Raw genomic sequence first — 19,105 nt, 5'->3', positions numbered from 1 at the left:
TCGGGGCGACGTCATTTAGCGCAATGCACGTCGGGTAATTTACCCGACGGAGCATGCGCAGTACGCTCGGCGCGGGAGCGCGCCTGATTTAAATGGTGCCCGCCCCATTTGAATTGGGCGGGCTTGTGCCGAGCAATCTAACGATTCACCGCCGCAAGTTTACAGGTAAGTGTTCTGAGAATCAGGATTTAAACCTGTAGACCTGCGGCTGTGAAACGTAGAGCTCATACATTACGCTGCCCAGGAGCAGCGCTAATGTATGAGAATCTGGGCCTATGTAACTATGTATAATTATTGATACGCCAGACGTACGATTTTTGTTGAGAATAGGTGTTTGCCAATTTAATGCTAACAGGGGCGTGATCCGACCAGGTAATAGTGTGTATGCAAGCCTCCAGTACATTTTGTAATAACCATTTATCTGATACAAACAGATCTATGCGAGAATAAGAGTTGTGACGCGGGGAAAGCTACGCGTAGTCCCTCTCAGTCGCGTGACAACACCGCCATATATCAAACAGATCATTTCCTGTAAAGTAAGCTGTTAGTGGAGAAGCTAGCCTCTTGGCGCTAGCAGACGAATCCATAGTAACATCGGGTACCAAATTAAAGTCCCCACATATCAGGAGGTGGCCCTTCTGTAGTTCACATATTTTTTTCAGAATAGACTTATGAAATGTCATTTGTCCGTGATTCGGTGCATACACATTCACAGGTGTATATGTGATGTTGTCCAATGTACACACTAAGGGGCAGATCCACAAAGATCTGCCCCGGCGCAGCGTATCTGAGATACGCTATGCCGCCGGAACTTCCTTTTTTTGTTTTGAATCCTGGAAGAATTTGCACTGTAAATTACGGCGGCGTAGTGTATCTCTCGCGGCGTAACGGCGCCTAATTCAAATCGGCGAGTAGGGGGGCGTGTTTCATTTAAATGAAGCGCGTCCCCGCGCCGAACAAACTGCGCATGCGCCGTCCCTAAATTTCCCGCCGTGCTTTGCGCTAAATGACGTCGCAAGGACGTCATTGGTTTTGACGTGGACGTTTAATTACGTCCAGCCCGATTCACGGACGACTTACGCAAACGAAAAAAAATATTTCAAATTAAACGCGGTGAACGACGGCCATACTTAACATAGCAGGTTTAACTATACGCCACAAAACAGCAGCTTTAACTATACGCCGGAAAAAGCCGACTAGAGACGACGTAAAAGAATGCGACGGCCGCTCGTAAGTTCGTGGATCGTCTGAAATAGCTAATTTGCATACTCGACGCGGATTACGACGGGAACGCCACCCATCGGACGCCGAAGAATTGCATCTTAGATCCGAAGGCGTACGAAGACGTACGCCTGTCGGATCTAACCCAGATGCCGTCGTATCTTGTTTTGAGGATTCAAAACAAAGATACGACGCAGGAAATTTGAAAGTACGCCGGCGTATCAGTAGATACGCCGGAGTACTCGCTTTGTGGATCTGCCCCTAAGATGATAAACCTGCCTCCAGGGTCCAACGTGCAGGACAGTAATTGGAAGGACAAAGTGTCACGGATGGCAATCATGACTCCCCTCTGTTTTCGGGAGTAGTTGGCCTTAAAAAATATATGGAAAGGATTTGTACCGGTACTGCGGAGCAGCATCCTGGGCAAAGTGTGTTTTGTTTCCCGCTGTATACAAAGTACATCGCAGCCAGGGCAGCCATCAGGAATTATGGGGCCCCTTACACAGCTTCAGGCATGAGCCCCCTGGAGCAGAGAATCGGGGGGGGGGGGGGTGCTGGGGACCTCTGGGCCCTTTAATAAAAAATTAATAAATATATATATACATATATCTAAAAAAGAAGTTACAAAAAAGGGGGGTTGCCATCCGGGACCTCTGAGCCCTTTAATAATAATAATAATAATAATAATAATAATAATAAAAAGAAACCTCTGGGCCCTTTAATAAAAATAAATAAAAAAAAACATTTATAAAAAAAAGGGGGGTTGCCATCCAGGGCCCTGGGGACCTCTGGGCCCTTTAATAAAAAAAAATATATATATAAACAAAAAAAAAAAAAAATATTTATAAAAATAAAAAAAAGGGGGTTTGACACATGGGGCCCTGGGGACCTCTGAGCCCTTTACTAAATATAAAAAAAAATACAAAAAAAATATTTTTTTATAAAAAAAGGGGGAAAGGGGGGTTGCCATCCGGGGCCCTGGGCCCTTTAATAATAATAATAATAATAAAAATATATATATATATATATATATATATATATATATATATATATATATACACACACACACACACACACACACACATATATATATATATATATATATATATATATATATATATATACACATATACACATATATATACATATACACATATATATACATATACACATATATATATATATATATATATATATATATATGTGTGTGTATATATATATATATATTTTTATTATTATTAATATTATTATTAAAGGGCCCAGGGCCCCGGATGGCAACCCCTCTTTCCCCCTTTTTTTTATAAAAAAAAATATATATATATATATATATATATATATATATATATATATATATATATATATATAAAATAAATAAAAAAATATATAGAAAAAAAAATTATAAAAAAAGGGGGGTTTTTATCCGGGGCCCTGGAGATCTCCGGGCCCCCCGTACCCCTAAAAAAAATTGGCCCTTTAATTAAAAATATATTAAAAATATATATATTTTTTTTTATAAACAATAAATAAAAAAAAGGGGAGTTGCCATATTGGGCCCTGTGGGCCTCCGGCCCCTTAAAGGTGTACTGCCTTATGGCGGCCCTGATCGCAGCCATTGGATATCGCAGTCTTCCACATGGAAGCTCTCTTGGCCGGATGATTCAGGCCCTAAAGTTAATGGACATTGTGGTGATGGTACAAATACTACTTCAAGTAGTAATACTCACTGACCAAGATGACCTATATCAGGTGAAAAGGTGATGAAGTCGCTGGACTCTCTGGAACCGGATAGACCAGGTAAAGAAAACTCCAACTAGGCACGGTGCATCAACTGTATGAACAAAGAAAACAAAAAAAATGAAACAAAAACTAGTTCAACTGAAGACAAGTCCAGGAGACTGTATTCACAAAGCAAGCAACTGCTTGCGTGCACTCGAGAAACAAAACTCTATCCCACAGCCGTGGGATAGTAAATGAGTGCTGAATGGACAAAATAGAAACGTTAGAAGTCGGGTATAATAGTCAACCGACTAAGTGTGGGGGTAAAGCCAAAAAATAAGAAAAATAAAACACTGCAGAACAGACAACCAGGGGGTTGCGTAGCACTAGAAGAAAGGGAAAGAAAAAAAGGTCACATCGCTGCTTAGTTTCCTTTAGGAATGCGATAATCTGGACGCTTGTTGATCCCCAAGCGCGCCCCTTCTAGGATTTTCTTTTCTTCCATGGAGAGCTCAGGGATTATGCCCCAAGAATGCAGGAGTTTCAAGCCCCCCCGAGGATTAAAAATAATATTAGTTGTCCCATTGTGAGTGATTACCAGCGTGGCGGGGTGTTTCCATTTACAGTACAGACCAAAAGTTTGGACACACCTTCTCATTCAAAGAGTTTTCTTTATTTTCATGACTATGAAAATTGTAGATTCACACTGAAGGCATCAATACTATGAAGTAACACATGTGGAATTATACATAACAAAAAAGTGTGAAACAACTGAAAATAGATTTCATATTCAAGGTTCTTCAAAGTAGCCACCTTTTGCTTTGATTACGGCTTGGCACACTCTTGGCATTCTCTTGATGAGGTAGTCACCTGGCGCAGCACCCCATCACTCTCCTTCTTGGTCAAATAGCCCTTCCCCCGCCTGGAGGTGTGTTTGGGGTCATTGTCCTGTTGAAAAATAAATGATGGTCCAACTAAACGCAAACCGGATGGAATAGCATGCCGCTGCAAGATGCTGTGGTAGCCATGCTGGTTCAGTATGCCTTCAATTTTGAATAAATCCCCAACAGTGTCACCAGCAAAGCACCCCCACACCATCACACCTCCTCCTCCATGCTTCACGGTGGGAACCAGGCATGTAGAGTCCATCCGTTCACCTTTTCTGCGTCGCACAAAGACACGCGGGTTGGAACCAAAGATCTCAAGTTTGGACTCATCAGACCAAAGCACAGATTTCCACTGGTCTAATGTCCATCCCTTGTGTTCTTTGGCCCAAACAAGTCTCTTCTGCTTGTTGCCTTTCTTTAGCAGTGGTTTCCTAGCAGATATTCTACCATGAAGGCCTGATTCACACAGGCTCCTCTTACCAGTTCTAGAGATGTGTCTGCTGCAAAAGGTGGAAGAACCTAGAATATGAAATCTATTTTCAGTTGTTTCACACTTTTTTGTTATGTAGAATTCCACATGTGTTCATTCATAGTTTTGATGCCTTCAGTGTGAATCTACAATTTTCATAGTCATGAAAATAAAGAAAACTCTTTGATTGAGAAGGTGTGTCCAAACTTTTGGTCTGTACTGTATATGGGATTTTGTGGTTGTTCAGAGCTTTGGTAGTGGACTTCAGCTGCCTTCTCACGTTAAGAGTATATTGTGAAAGATCAGCGTACAGATGAATCTCCTGGTATGGAGCAGGAAGCACCATTTGGGATCTAGCTTTCGCCAGCAATTTCTCCTTGGTAGAAAAAAAGTGGATCTTCATGAGAACATCCCTGGGAATAGAAGCTTCAAGTTGTTTGGGTTTAGGAATACGGTGGATGCGATCTATTATTCGTTCAATCGGGATAACCTCTGGTAGTAGTTTCACTATCATATAATCCGCAAATTTTGGCAATTCAGCAGGGGTGACAGACTCAGGGACTCCTCTCAGTTTAATGTTGTTTCTCCTTGAGCGGTCCTCAACGTCTGCGAGTTTTGCTTTTACCCATGCACAGGGATGGACTGGCCATTGGGACTACAGGGAGTTTCCCGGTGGGCCGATGGCTCAGTGGGCCGGTTTCAGTGACAGCGGACCGCCGCCCCCCTCCGCTCCTCTGTCTCTTCCTTCCCGCAGCGTTTACCTCCTCTCCCTGCCCACAGTGCTCACCTGGGGGAAACAAAGAAGCAGGGGGAGGACCAGAGGAGCAGGGGGGATGACAGAGGAGCATGCGGGAGGGGACAGACTGCTGACTCAACAGCTATGGCCTGGGAGTTTCTGCCTAATCTTGTCCCATAATGGGGGACCCAAACTGATTCTTTGTCCCGGGTGAAATAATGTCTCGCTTCCCCACTGGTACTGCCTATAAGAGTACCAGCCGTTCTACTCTAATAAAGCAGAAGGGCTAGTGGCTAGTGAAGGAGAAGACAGGGTTTGGGTGGCTGGGGGGGGGGTGCGGGAGTTGTCCGGCCGCCATGGGAGAGACCTGTCAAAGTGGGCCTGTCTGGATGAAGTCCAGGGCCAAATTTTTGTCCCAGTCCAGCCCTGCCCATGCATTATCCTCTGCTTGGTCTTTATATGCATCCACAAGGTCGTTTACAGTGGAGGTGTATTCATCCATTTTGTATTCTACGTGATGAACTCTTTCCCCCAGCCCTTTCATTTCAGTTGAAAATTCATCATAAGAGATGATTGTAAGGAAAGGAGCATATCCTTCATCGTTGTGTCTAGGACCGGTTGACCTAAAGTAGGATAGTTAGCAATTGAGGAGGCATCATTGAGGCCTTCCTGGTCCTGACAGAGCGCTGCCATTTCCGAGCCAGAGGCCTGTGTTGTAAGGTCAATCCTCATCCGTGCTTTAGCCGGGCTGTGTGAAGATGGGCTATGTGGGGGGGGGGGGAGGTCCTGTACCTGAATTGAGGAAGATTCAGAGTCCCAGGGCCTGGGATTATCATCTGGGAGATCTGTGTAGGAAGATGGTGTCTGTACAACAGCTCCGCCGGCGCCATCTTGTTTTGGCTTCCCCGCTGTTGCTGGCATATCAAAGAAGTCTGTGAGCTTCTTAGGGCGTTGTTCATCTTTTCTCTTGCGGGACAGCATCGGGTGTGCTCCGCTTTATTCGATCATTCCGTGATTTCCACCTAAAGGCGTATATTCGATCGTTTTTTATCTTCTTGGGTTTTCTTCGCCTTTTTTTTTTTTTTACCGTTATTATGTTCCACTACTCAGTCAAACATAGTGGTAATATTGGAGCCTTGATGTTAATCTCATTGCCCGGTTCTGAGCTTCCTCGGCTTAATGCATATTTGTTTTCTATACATCGGCCCTGTCTCCTATTTCATTCCACATTGTATCTGGATTGGCTCACCTGAGTGCTTTTTATTTAATTTTTTTGTGTATTTTGTTGGTCTTTTCCTGTTTGCAAAATCAATAAAAATTGGCAGTTTTCAAAAAAAAAAAAAAAAAAGTTTGGAAAACAAGACTAGAATTGGGGTCTTACAGACAAAAAAAAAAATAGAAAGAAAAAAAAAGAAGAGAGAGATAGCAAGAGAGAGAAAAGGAAAAAAGGGACAGAGCAGGAAGGCTGGGTAGGAAAAGGGTTTAAGGTTCCCCCAGGTTGGGAGGGTAGAGGAGGTCAATTAGCAAGGCCTAGGCTATTCGGGTGCAAAGTGGAAAGAGCGTAGGAGCACCACGGGCCCCACACCTTAAGGAACTTTACATGGGAATCATGGAGAATACTAGACATATTCTCATTAATCATGAGAGTCGTTAAGGTGTTCTTCACCTCCACAAATAAGACAGCCGGTTTCTTCCAGGCCCTAGCTATTGTATGCTTCGCAGCAATAAACAAGTAGGTGGCCAGCTTTTGTTGATAAGAAAAGAGGCCCGAGATCGGGCAGTGGAGTAAGGCCAATTTGGCATCCTTGAGGGGGGATGTATGGAAGAGAGTGGACAGAAGACTGAATACCCTCGACCAGAATCCCACTAGGTGGGGGCAGGACCACCACATATGAAGTTCGTCTCCACACTGACCACAGCCCCTGAACCATCTATCTCTGCAGGATGGGTTTGATTTGGCAATACAGGATGGAACCCAGTACCAACGGAGGGCTCTCTACATTTTCCGATGCTAATAGTTTTTCCATTGGTGGTTTAAGTCTCTAAGGGGTGTCGGCTAAAGTGTAAAATGGAATTCAATAGTCTATTAATATTGAGTTTAACTCCCAAAAGTAGATGGAGATCTGGAATTAGGGGGTAGACGCTCGATACCTAGATACAGAAATGCAAGGGCAGGATCCGGTAATATCAGGTTACCTAAATAGTGGAGGATAGGGAGAATACAGAATTCCGTTAGGAGTGGAGAGATCTGCAATTCTATAGTATATGGTAAAGGGAATCAGTTTATCAACATAGCCACCAACACCTAGGACAGTGATGGTGAACCTTGGCACCCCAGACATTTTGGAACTACATTTCCCATGATGCTCCTGCACTCTGCAGTGTAGTTGAGCATCATGGGAAAGGTAGTTTGAAAACATCTGGGGTGGCAAGGTTTGCCATCACTGCCCTAGGAGATTGTTTTGGTTAAAATGTTGAGTTTTTTGGTAGAGTTCCTAATGTTTGGTACAGTGGGAGGCTTTATATGTAGTTAAGAATGTGGTTTTCCAGCTTTACTCAGTGAAGTGGCCTCCTAGGTAATGATGTTAGATAAGAAGACCTGACCCCAGAGGTATTCAGTGAGGTTAAGGTCAGATAATGATGTTGGATGAGGAGACCTAATCCCAGAAATGTTCAGTAGGGTTGAGGTCAGGTTAGGTACTGATGTTGGATGAGAATATCTGATCCCAAAGGTGTTCAGTCGGGTTGAAATCAGGTACTGATGTTGGAAGAGAAGACCTGATCCCAGAAATGTTCAAAGGGGTTGAGGTCCAGTACTGATGTTGGTTAGAAATACCTGATCTCAGAGGTGTTCAGTAGGGTTGAGGTCAGGTACTGATGTTGGATGAGAAGACATAATCCTAGAGGTGTTCAGTAGGGTTGAGGTCAGGTACTGACGTTGGATGAAAAGACCTGATCCCAAAGGTGTTCAGTAGGGTTGAGGTCAGGTATTGTTGTTAGATTGTAAACAAAGGGCACTATCCAATAAAATATACACTATATTGTCAAAAGTATTGGGACACCTGCCTTTACACGCACATGTTGGCATCAGTAAGGTTCAATATTGAGTTGGCCCCCCCTTTGCAACTATAACAACTTAAACTCTTCTGGGAAGGCCGTCCACAATGTTTAGGAGTGTGTCTATGGCAATGTTTGACCATTCTTCCAGAAGCGCATTTGTGAGGTCAGGCACTGATGTGGACAAGAAGGCCTGGCTTGCAGACATCAAGGAGCAGCGAGGTTTGGGGGAACCAGGTAGCGGCTCATGTGTCCTCTCCTCCTCTTCGCTTCAGCCTTGCGTCTCCTTCCCTCCTCCTTGGCTTCCAATAGGATCACCTGTCCTTTCAGCCAATTGGTTGACGGGTATCAGACCCGCTTCCCGATTGGCCAGGAGGAGGATCAGTGTTGCAACAGTGAATATTAATTTTCTGTTTTAACACCTGGGTGGGTCCCTGGCCAGCTCTATGACCCTCGGAGGCCAAAGGCGATGTCATGATGTCACTTCCAGTGCCGGCAGATGTAAACACTGTGTTTGTTTTTTTGCTGGGAAGCCTGAGATCGATTTTTTTTTAATCTCAGGCTTTCCAGCATAGAGGTGATATGAGGAGTTCACACGGACCTCAGATCTCTCCGTAAAGAGGACCTGTCATGCCCTTTTTCCGATTACAAGGGATGTTTACATTCCCTGTAATAGGAATAAAAGTGATCAAAAAAATAAAAAAAATGAAGGAAAGTGTAAAAATCTAAAAATAAAATACATTTTTTTTAAAGGGCCCCCCATCCCCTTGTGCTCTCATGCATACGTAGGTCATGCCCGCATATGTAAATGTCATTCCTTCCTTTCCTCTTCCATCTGCGTTGAAAGAGGAAGGTGTTCTGTACACAGATGGTATACAGAACGCCCCCTAAATATGTAACTTTCTGCTTGTGTGATTGGCTCACTGATTTTCCCAGATACAAGTCAGATTTTGGGCATCCCCTGCAACAGAAATGTTATTTTTGGTGAGATCCTCCCAAAGGGAAATCACATCTAAAAGGGATGCAGACCCGGCTGCTTTCCTCATTAGAGCCCTGCAGGTGCAGCAGGTGATTGACAATTATAAAGTCACTCCCATTATATTCACTTGGTCACAGAGAAACAACCAGCTATTCCATTAGAAAAAAAAAGTAGGAATCTGCAACACATGTAGTAAAAACCCTGCATTGTACACAGATCACCCAGAGGGGGATATTTTTTTCTTAATAAAAGTGGAGTTTTTCATTAACCACTTCCTGCCCGGCCTCTAGCAGATTGATGGCTGGGAAGGGGTTCTGTTATCCTGACTGGGCGTCATATGACGTCCAGCAGGTTAACACGCCGGCGCGCACCGATCGCGAGTCAGAAGCTTCTTACCATGTGATCAGCTGTGACCAATCACAGTGGATCATCACGTGAACCGGGAAGTGCTGGTAAACGGCATTCCTTGGTTCGCGCTGACAAGGAGCGCCAATCGGTGGCTCTCCCTGTCAGTGGGGGGGGGGGGGTCTGTGCTGATAATCAGCACAGCTCCCATTAAAATGTGCAAATCAGACTAAATAAATGCCCATCACATGCCAGCCTGTGCCCCTTTATAAAGCCTGTCGGTGCCCATATCAGTGCCAATCAGTACCCCATCAGTAATGCCTGTCAGTGCCCCAAAGTGCCAATCAGAAAAGCCTTTCAGTAGCTCATCAGTGCTGCCTATCCAGTGCCACCCATCAGTGCTGCCTATCCAGTGCCACCTATCAGTGCTGCCTATCCAGTGCCCAGTTTTTTTTTCTAAATTGACGCTTTTTTTTGTTTATAGCGCATTGATTATCAGCACAGCCCCCTCAGATCTGCCAATCAGTGACCAGCAATAATACAGCAATAATAGTCTGCCAGAGCCCACCACAGTGCCAATCAGTTCCCAGCAATAACACCTGTCAGTAACTAATCACTACCTTATCATCAGTGCCACCTGTCAGTGCCAATCAGTACCACCCATCAGTCCCAACTCATCAGTGGCCATCAGTGAAGGGGAAAACTAAATTTTATGACAGAAACTAAGAAAAACGTATTTATTTTTTCAAAAATGTTGGTCTCTTAGTTTGTTTAGCAAAAAATAAAAACCCCAGAGGTGATCAAATACCACCAATAGAAATCTCTATTTGTGGGAAGAAAATGATAAAAATGTAGTTTGGGTTACAGTGTAGCATGATGGCGCAATTGTCATTCAAAGTGTGAGAGCGCTGAAAGCTGAAAATTGTCCTGGGCTGGAAGGGGGGAAAGTGCCCGGTATTGAAGTGGTTAACCACTTAACCCCCCGACCATATTGCTGGTCAAAGACCAGAGCACTTTTTGCGATTCGGCACTGCGTCGCTTTAACTGACAATTGCGCGGTCGTGCAACGTGGCTCCCAAACAAAATTGGCGTCCTTTTTTTCCCACAAATAGAGCTTTCGTTTGGTGGTATTTAATCGCCTCTGCGTTTTTTTTTTTTGCGCTATAAACAAAAATAGAGCGACAATTTAGAAGAAAAAAATGAATATTTTTTACTTTTTACCATAATAAAAATCCCCCCCAAAAATATATAAAAAAAAGATTTTTCCTCAGTTTAGGCCGATACGTATTGTTCTACATATGTTTTGTAAAAAAAAAAAAAAAAAATCGCAATAAACGTTTATGGATTGGTTTGCGCAAAAGTTATAGCGTTTACAAAATAGGGGATAGTTTTATTAATATTTTTTTTTTTTACTAGTAATGGCGGCGATCAGCGATTTTTTTTCGGTACTGCGACATTATGGCGGACACTTTTGGGACCATTGGCATTTTTATAGCGATCAGTGCTATAAAAATGCATTGGATTACTATAAAAATGCCACTGGCAGGGAAGGGGTTAACACTAGGGGGCGGGGAAGGGGTTAAGTATGTTCCCTGGGTGTGTTCTTACTGTAGGGGGGGGTGGGACTCACTAGGGGAAATGACTGATCGCTGTTCATACATTGTATGAACAGAAGATCAGCATTTCTCCCCCTGACAGGACCGGGAGCTGTGGGCCAGATTCTCAAAGGGCTTACGACGGCGCAACGCCATTTGCGCCGTCGTAAGTCCTAATCTGGCCCGGCGTATCTATGCGACTGATTCTTAGAATCAGTGACGCATAGATATCCATTAGATCTGTCAGATCTTAGATGCATTTTTTTTCCCCGCCGCTAGGTGTCGCCGACGTCGTTTTCCCCGTCGTCTATGCAAGTTAGCTATTTACGCGAGATTCCCGAACGTACGCGCGGTCGACGCAGTGAATTCACGACGTTTCCGTAGCTTTTGCGACGCGTAAAGTTGCCCCTGCTATATGAGGGGCAACCAATGTTAAGTATGGCCGTCGTTCCCTCGTCGAAATTAAAAAAAGTACGTCGTTTGCGTAAGTCGTCCGTGAATGGTGCTGGACGCCATTTATGTTAACGTCGAAACCAATGGCGTCCTTGCGACGTCATTTAGCGCAATGCACGTCGGGAAATTTTAGGGACGGCGCATGCGCAGTACGATCGGCGCGGGAACGCGCCTAATTTAAATGATCCACGCCCCCTACCTGGATCATTTGAATTAGGCGGAGAATTTACGCTACGCCGCCGCAACTTTACAGGCAAGTGCTTTGTGAATCAAGCACTTGCCCGTGAAACTTGCGGCCGCGTAACGTAAACGAGATACGTTACGGCCGCATAGTTTAACTCCGATCTACGAGAATCTGGCCCTGTGTGTTTACACACACAGCTCCTGGTCCCTGCTCTGTAACGAGCAATCGCGGGTGCCCGGCGGCGATCGCGCCCGCCGGGCACCTGCACGGGAGTCGTAGAACTGCGGCGGCAGGTCGGGAAGTAGTTTTTAAACGGCCTGAGGATTATGCCAGATCAGCAAGTGACCACGCTGTCACAGAACATTGAGTCTAAGGAGGTGTATGTCACTGCATGTAGGAAATGTTTGTCAAAAAGTTTAGGCACCCCCTGCCCTATGGACCCCCAATGTTCTCATGTGACATGCGTCATATTAAATCGTTTGTGCAAACTTGGGGACCACAGTAATCTGCAATTGTGTATTTGGATATAAAGGAGGAATCTTTGCTGTAATGGTGAGCACACAAATGATAAGAATTACATGGGAGAAATCCGCTGCGCATGTCATCCAATCCGGGGGAAGAACCTTGAGCCTGACAGTAAAGATTATTCATTGAATGCATTTTCAAGGGCTTGGTGTTTTCTGATTACTATCTTTTCTGCGAGCCTTGGTCTGTGTCCTATCGCAGTGACCTCCAGCACAGCGCCGAAACGCACCAAATCCAATACATTGCAGCAAAACGAAAGATATTTTTAAAACGAAAACTCAACTTTTATTTAACCATTTGCCTCCGGGGACTATTGAACCAAATTTTTTTTTTCTTACATGTAAAAAATCTGTAATTGTGAAAACTTTCAATAATTAATGTATAAAAAGAAAAAAAAAATGTATGAAAATCTAGAAATTACTGTAACTCCTCCCCCCTCCAAAAAAATGTAAATATTTTCTGAAAGCAGAAAACAAGAAGAATAAAATGGTGGCAATTGCAATTTTTTCTTTTACATTGCACAATATTTGAAAGGTGAAACTAAAGCGCTAGCCAACAGTGAATAAAAAAAGATGACTGGTGTAATATCAAAATGCAGCTCAAATCTATATCTACCAACGACAAAACAAAGGTATGGAAATTAAAGTGATGAGCGCAAATTAAAACACTGAGGGGCAGATTCACATACAATTGCATGGGCGCAGCGTATGTGAGATACGCTACGCCGCTGTAGCTTACTTTTTGAAGCTTTGAATCCAGAAAGAATTTGAGCCGTAAGTTACGGCGGCGTAATTCAAATCGGCGAGTAGGGGGCGTGTTTCATTTAAATTAAGCGCGTCCCCGCGCCGAACGAACTGCGCATGCGGCGTCCCTAAATTTTCCCGCCGTGCATTGCGCTAAATGACGTCGCAAGGACCTCATTGTTTTGACGTGGACGTAAATTACGTCCAGCCGCATTCACGGACGACTTACGCAAACAAAATAAAATATTTTCAAATTCGACGCGGGAACGACGGCCATACTTAACATTGCGTACGCCACCAAATAGCAGCTTTAACTATACTCCGAAAAAAGCCGAACGGAAACGACGTAAAAGAATGTGACGGCCGTGGATCGTCGGAAATAGCTAGTTTGCATACTCGACGCGGAAAACGACGTGAACGCCACCCAGCGGACGCCGAAGAATTGCATCTAAGATCCGAATTGCCTTTATATGTGCAGGAGCCTTTGAAATCAGTCCTTGCATTCATTTCACTTTGGACTTTATTTTGTTTACTTTTTTAATGTTTTCACTTTCAAATTTTTTCACATTATTGAGTTGTGGTGATATGAAAATATTTTTTCATTCTATACATATAATAGACTTTGTTTATGTTAAGTTAATCAGTATTTATTGTCATACACTGTCAGTGTTTTAATTTGCGCTCATCACTTTAATTTCCGTTGCACAATATTTGTTCAGCGATTTATTAAACACATATTTTCAGGAAAAAATGCACAAAAAAAAAAAAAAATTTGTTACTGCAAACAAACACGATATTATATCCACATAAATAAAGATTGGGTTGTGCTGAGTAAATAGATACCAAATAAGTCAAACCTTAAAAATGCGTACGAGAACGATGGTATCCAAATTCTGCATAAGCCTTTACAGGTTATTGGTTTAGGGTCTATTCCTCCCACTGACACCAATGATGGGTCACTATTCCTCCCACTGACACCAATGATGGGTCACTATTCCTCCCACTGACACCAATGATGGGTCACTATTCCTCCCACTGACACCAATGATGGGACACTATTCCTCCCACTGACACCAATGATGGGTCACTATTCCTCCCAATGATGGGACACTATTCCTCCCACTGATACCAATGATGGGGCACTAGTCCTCCCTCTGACATTAATGATGGGGCACTATTCCTCCCACTGACACCAATGATGGGACACTATTCCTCCCACTGACACCAACAATGAGACACTATTTCTCCCATTTTCACCAATGATGGGGCACTATTCCCCCCACTGACACCAACAATGGAGTACTATTCCTCCCATTGATACTAACAATGTAATTTTTTTTTATTACTCCTACAGACCACCAAGCATATGACAATGTTTACTCCTACCAATGATGGGGCATTTTCTACTCCCACTGGCCACAGTCTGGCCCCCTTGAAGTTTTAAGGGCAGTAAGCTGGCTCTTTTGTTGGGAGTCTCCACTCCAATTCCTCCCAACGGTGTTGAGGTCAGGACTCTGTGTAGGCCAGTCAAGTTCCTCCGTCCCAAACTCGCTCATCCATGTCTTTATGGACCTTGCTTTGTGCACTGGTGGGCAGTCATGTTGGAACAGGAAGAGGCCGACCCCAAACTGTTCCCACAAAGTTGGGAGCATGGTCCATAAAGATATGGATGAGCGAGTTTGGGGTGGAGTTACTTGAATGGCCTACACAGAGTCCTGACCTCAACCTGATAGAACACCAAAGTTGGGAGCATGAAATTGTCCAAAATGTTTTGGTATGCCGACGGTTTAAGAGTTCCCTTCACTGCAACTAAGGGGCCAACCCCTGAAAAAACTCCACACCATAATCCCTCCTCCACCAAAATATTTGGACCAGTCCACAAAGCAAGGTCCGTAAAGACATGGATGAGGGAGTTTGGGGTGGAGGAACTTGACTGGCCTGCACAGAGTCCTGACCTCAACCCGATAGAACACCTTTGGAATGAATTCGAGCGGAGACCGAGTCAAACACTCCCATAGACACACTCCTAAAACCTTGTGGACGGCCCCCCAAGAGGAGTCAAAACTGTTACAGCTGCAAAGGGTGGGGCCAACACAAACACCTTTGGGATCAGGTCTTCTCATCCATCAGGACCAGACCTCATTCCTACTGAACACCTTCGGGATCAGCTCTTCTCATCCAACGTCAGTAAAAAATGGAAGGAAATTATAAAAAAACTACTTACAAATGTAAGATTGGCTCATACAAGCCACTTGTCCATGGCTTCTTGGAGGCTTCTCAGAGGCTTCGAGAAAGGAGAGTCCTTCAAAACACATAAGCCAGCAGGCACCCCTTGCATGGTCTCCCCTACGATCTAGAGACTGTTAATTCCAGGACTGTATAGCTACAGACAAGTGGCTTGTATGAACGAACCTATGATCTTATGTTTGTGAGTAGTTTTTTATTTCATTATTCAATAAACACACAGTGGAACCTCGGATTACGCGCATAATCCGTTCCAGGAGAATGCTTGTAATCCAAAGCACTCGCATATCAAAGCGAGTTTCCCCATTGAAGTCAATGGAAACGAAAATAATTTTTTCTGCATTGACTTCAATGTTATGCAATACCGCATGCGGCCAGAGGCGATGGGGGGGCGCCGGAGAGCCTTGGAAACAGCCGGAAAGGCCCAGGACAGCTCAGCTGACCTTGGCAAACCTTGGAAAGGCTCGGAAACGGAGTGTTTCCGCCGCCCCCCCCCCCCCCCACCTCAGGCCGAAACGCGGTACTGCATACCGCTTTGGCCTGAATCCTGCTTGTTTTGCAAGACAACACAGGATTTTTCAAAATACAGCGCTCGTATTGCGAAACGCTCGTTAACCGTGTTACTCGCAATCTGAGGTTCCACCGTACGCAGTTTCCCAGTATGAAACAGCCCCATGCACACTTGGAGTAAATTAGAGAGGGTTAAAAAATAAAAATAAGAAAATTCTAAAAAAAAAAAAAATGGAGTCATTGGCCCGGATTCACGTACAGCCGCGTAACTTTGTGCGGGCGTAACGTATCCTATTTATGTTATGCACCCGCAACTTTTACAGGCAAGTGCCGTATTCTCAAAAGAACGTTGCGGCGGCGTATCGTAAATAGGCAGGCGTAAGCCCGCCTAATTCAAATTGAGAAGAGGTGGGCGTGTGTTATGTAAAATAACCATGACCCGACGTGATTGACGGTTTTCACGAACGGCGCATGCGCCGTCCGTGGACATATCCCAGTGTGCATTGCTCCAAAGTACGCCGCAAGGACGTATTGGTTTGGACGTGAACGTAAATTACATCCAGCCCCATTCACGGACGACTTACACAAACGACGTAAAAATTTCAAATTTCGACGCGGGAACAACGGCCATACTTAACATTGGTTAGGCCAGCTATTTGTTCGACTAACTTTACGCTGGAAAAAGCCATACGTAAACAACGTAAAAAAAATGCGCCGGGCGCACGTACGTTTCTGAATCGGCGTATCTAGTCATATGCATATTCTACGCCGAACTCAACGGAAGCACCACCTAGCGGCCAGCGTAAATATTGCACCCTAAGATACGACGGCGTAGGAGACTTACGCCGCTCGTATCTTAGCCTAATTTAAGCGGATCTGGTTTCCAGAATACGCTTAAATTTAGGACGGCATAGATTCAGATTTACGACGGCGTATCGCTATCTGAATCCAGCTATTAGTCTGTATGTACGGCATGGTGTGCAAGTCCACAAAGAAAAAGTTAATGTGTAAACGGATATGCATCTTCAACCTCTGAGCTGTAGAAGAATTTCCAGATATACAATATTGAATGTAGTAGCAGTTTGTCTGGCCTGAAAAGCTTACAGACAAACACAAAACATGACCATACATAGCCAGAGACAGAAATTACATCTGACTGTTCTCGTAATGAATTCACTGAGCTACACAATATGGAAAAAGGTAGGAGAACCTCTCCCTAAACAATGGGAGTTCGGGGGTTAACCCTATAGCATACAAAGACATTTTAGACAATTGCGCTCTTCCAACCTTGTGGTAACAGTTCGTTGAAGGCCCTTTTCTGTTCCACCAGGATTGTGCCCCGGTGTACATAGCAAGCTCCATAAAAGACATTGTTTAATGAATTTGGAGAGGAAGAACTCAAGTGTCCTGCACAGAGCCCTGACCTCACCCTACTGAACACCTTTGGGGTGAACTGGTATGCCGATTGTGAGCCAGGTCTTCTCATTCAACATCCATACCTTACCTCAACCCAGCTGAACACCTTTGGGATGAGTTGGAACTTTGATTGCAATCAAGGTCTTCTCATCGAACAACAGTACCCGACCTCAACCCCACTGAATACCTTTTGGGATTGGGTCTTCTCATCCAATATCAGTGCCCCTCAACCCTACTAAACATCTTTGGGATCAGGTCTTCTCCTTCGACATCAGTACCTGGCCATAACCCTTCTGAACACCTTTGGGATCAGGTCTTTTCACTCAACATCAGTACTGGACCTCAACCCAACTAAACATCTTTGGGGGATCAGGTCTTATCCAACAACAGTATCTGGCATTAACCCTACTGAGCACCATTGGGATCAGGTCTTCTCATCCAACACCAGTACCTGACCTCAACTCTACTGAACACCTTTGGGATCAGGTCTTCTCACGCAACATCAGTACTTGACCTCAAACCAACTGAACATCTTTGGGATCAGGTCTTATCCAACAACGGTACCTGGCATTAACCCTACTGAGCACCATTGGGATCAGGTCTTCTCATCTCACGCAACATCAGTACTTGACCTCAACCCAACTGAACATCTTTGGGATCAGGTCTTATCCAACAACGGTACCTGGCCTTAACCCCACTAAGCACCATTGGGATCAGGTCTTCTTATTCAACACCAGTACTTGACCTCAACTCTACTGAACACCTTTGGGATAAGGTGGAACGTTAATTGCGACCCAGGTCTTCGCATCTAAAATCTGTACTTGAACTCAACCCTACTGAACACCTTTGGGGTGAACTGGTATGCCGATTGTGAGCCAGGTCTTCTCATTCAACATTCATACCTTACCTCAACCCTGCTGAACACCTTTGGAATGAGTTGGAACTTTGATTGCAATCAAGGTCTTCTCATCGAACAACAGTACCTGACTTCAATCCTACTGAATACCTTTTGTGATCAGGTCTTCTCATCCAATATCAGTGCCCCTCAACCCTACTAATCATCTTTGGGATCAGGTCTTCTCCATCGACATCAGTACCTGGCCATAACCCTACTGAACATCTTCGGGATCAGGTCTTATCCAACAACGGTACCTGGACTTAACCCTACTGAGCACCATTCGGATCAGGTCTTCTCAGCCAACACCAGTACCTGACCTCAACCCTACCGAATGACTTTTGAAATCAGGTCTTCTCATCCAATATCAGTGCCCCTCCACCCTACGAAACATCTTTGTGATCAGGCTCTTCTCACGCAACATCAGTACTTGACCTCAACCCAACTGAACATCTTTGGGGATCAGGTCTTATCCAACAACGGTACCTGGCATTAACCCTACTGAGCACCATTGGGATCAGGTCTTCTCAGCCAAAACCAGTACCTGACCTCAACTCTACTGAACACCTTTGGGATGAGGTGGAATGTTGATTGCAACCCAGGCCTTCTTGTCCAAAATCTGTGCTTGAACTTAACCCTACTGAACACCTTTGGGATTAATTGGGATACCAACTGCATGCCAGTGCTTCTCATCCAACATCAGTAGCTGAGCTCATAATTTTTTTTGTTGCCTGAATAGGCACTATAGATGTGATGGTCCAAAAACGTTTGATCACACAGTCTATACTATTTTAGTATACCACCACTTTAAACCCAACTTCTCCCATAAAAATTGGTTAAAAAAATATAAAAAAAGTCCCGTTTCCTTCAAAAATGGAGCACGAGTGAAAATGAGTCACTACAGGAACGGTTTGACCAGTTTGCTGTGGAGAGTCCGGCACAGAACCCTGACCTCAACCCTACTGAAGGCCTTCGGGAGGAATCGGAATGTCATTTGTCAGCCAGGTCTTATCCTTCAGCATGATTTTTTTTAATTTTATCTCCTTCCTGTAGTGAAATATAGCTTTTATTACTCCCTGTGACAGAAGCACCAGGGGACAGATTCTTAAAAGGTTTATGACGGCGCAAAG

The 19,105-nt window shown here is 44.3% G+C and overlaps 1 protein-coding gene across 1 annotated transcript in view; it reads right to left on the bottom strand.

Annotated features, from left to right (window-relative positions):
- The window catches only part of LOC120913123 (adrenodoxin-like), a 46,856-nt gene extending 43,575 nt beyond the window's left edge, over positions 1–3,281 (bottom strand). Inside the window, exon 1 of the mRNA XM_040322842.1 lies at positions 2,946–3,281. The gene's annotated coding sequence lies outside the window, so the exon portion shown is untranslated. The remainder of the gene's footprint in view (positions 1–2,945) is intronic.
- Between the last annotated feature and the right edge of the window lie 15,824 nt (positions 3,282–19,105).

This window comes from Rana temporaria, chromosome 9 (assembly GCF_905171775.1).
Source record: "Rana temporaria chromosome 9, aRanTem1.1, whole genome shotgun sequence".
In the NCBI taxonomy this organism is placed as follows: Eukaryota; Metazoa; Chordata; class Amphibia; order Anura; family Ranidae; genus Rana; species Rana temporaria.
Note: the sequence above shows the minus strand (reverse complement) of the source record. Positions and strands in the feature narration are given on the sequence as shown.